Source organism: Oryctolagus cuniculus, chromosome 1, assembly GCF_964237555.1.
Source record: "Oryctolagus cuniculus chromosome 1, mOryCun1.1, whole genome shotgun sequence".
Classification (NCBI taxonomy): domain Eukaryota; kingdom Metazoa; phylum Chordata; class Mammalia; order Lagomorpha; family Leporidae; genus Oryctolagus; species Oryctolagus cuniculus.
In genome coordinates this window covers 89,645,192-89,646,861 of record NC_091432.1, presented here as the reverse complement: position 1 = coordinate 89,646,861, position 1,670 = coordinate 89,645,192, and the positions used below count along the sequence as shown (strand labels likewise).

The window sequence follows — 1,670 nt, the reverse complement described above, 5'->3', positions numbered from 1 at the left end:
ACTTTCAGTCTGTATGGATCTTTGTTGGAAAGATGTGTTTCTTGTAAGCAGCAAATAGATGGGTTTTGTTCCTTAACCCAATCAGCCAATCGGTGTCTTTTAACTGGACAGTTCAGGCCATGCACGTTCAAAGTGACTAATGATAAGTGGTAACTTTGCCCTGCCATTTGCCAAAGATAAGTTCTAATATATGCTTTGAATTCCTTGTGATCTTTTGCTGTGAGGTTTCCTTCCTTGGTTTCCTTCCTTTACCTTCTTTCATATTGATGACCGTGTTAAAAATATGGAACACTTCACGAATTTGCGTGTCATCCTTGCGCAGGGGCCATGCTAATCTTCTCTGTATCGTTCCAATTTTAGTATATGTCTGCCGAAGCGAGCACTGTACACAATTATATTCTAATTGGTAGTATAAGAACTAATGCTAATCTCATAAATAATCAAAATCATTTACAAAAAGTAGTTGGAGATTTTCTAGATAGGAAATACCTGCAAGAAAATTATTAGAGTTTCTTGGTAATAGGTTCACAGACTTCACTTCCAAACTGTGAAATCGAAAGGGTAATAGTAACCTCAAGAACATGTAAAATTTCCACCAAATAATCCTCCGACTAGCGGCGCCGGCACACCGGGTTCTAGTCCCGGTTGGGGCGCCGGATTCTGTCCCGGTTGCCCCTCTTCCAGGCCAGCTCTCTGCTGTGGCCAGGGAGTGCAGTGGAGGATGGCCCAGGTGCTTGGGCCCTGCACCCCATGGGAGACCAGGAAAAGCACCTGGCTCCTGGCTCCTGCCATTGGATCAGCGCGGTGCACCGGCCGCAGTGCGCCGGCCGCGGGGGCCATTGGAGGGTGAACCAACGGCAAAGGAAGACCTTTTTCTCTGTCTCTCTCTCTCACTGTCCACTCTGCCTGTCCAAAAAAAAAAAAATTTCCACCAAATATTTTTGTACACACTATTTCTCTTGTTCATGCTACATTATACAAGTCAGAAATGAGACAGTTAATATCTCAGAATGATTTGTTACTTATTTCATGCTGATTTATTAATTAAAACCAGAATACTAAAAAGAAAAAATATGTTGCAAAGGAATTCACTGCTTAAGAAATATTGTTTCCTACACACTTGTGAGACATGTTCTATTTTCAAATATGCACATAATTAAACTGAAAATAGTATATTATGAAGTTTGAAAACTTAAAATTTGATTTTTATTCATACAAAAGGATAAAAAAGGTTGATATTTCATAAATTAAAATATTTCAAGGAATAATAGATTACAAACAAAAACAGTTAAAACTCAAGGAAAATTATGTGTTCAAAATAGACAAACTATTAAAGTTTAGCAAATATACACATCAATATTTCAAAGGCCTGACAATCCAGTAAATATAGGCTGAGGCTTTGAATAAGATATTAATAAAAAACTAAAAACATATTATTATAGCAAAAGATGATCAAGATATCCAAGAGAAAAATTAATAATAAATTGAGGAAGTTAAAGAACAATTTAAATTACACAGCTCAGAGCAGCAAATAAAAGCACTGAGGAGTCAGAAAATGATCAGCTTCAGACACTGAATGTGGGATTGTAAACTGAGATAATTCTCTGAGGACCATAACAGCTTATTAAAACACATAAGGCTTTTGTTTTAGCAATTCTACTTTTAGTAAT

At 37.2% G+C, this 1,670-nt stretch overlaps 1 non-coding gene across 1 annotated transcript; it reads right to left on the bottom strand.

Annotated features, from left to right (window-relative positions):
- Positions 1-277: 277 nt before the first annotated feature.
- Positions 278-381, bottom strand: LOC127484955 (U6 spliceosomal RNA). The gene has a single exon (XR_007912154.1). It is a non-coding gene; the product is annotated as a U6 spliceosomal RNA (small nuclear RNA).
- Between the last annotated feature and the right edge of the window lie 1,289 nt (positions 382-1,670).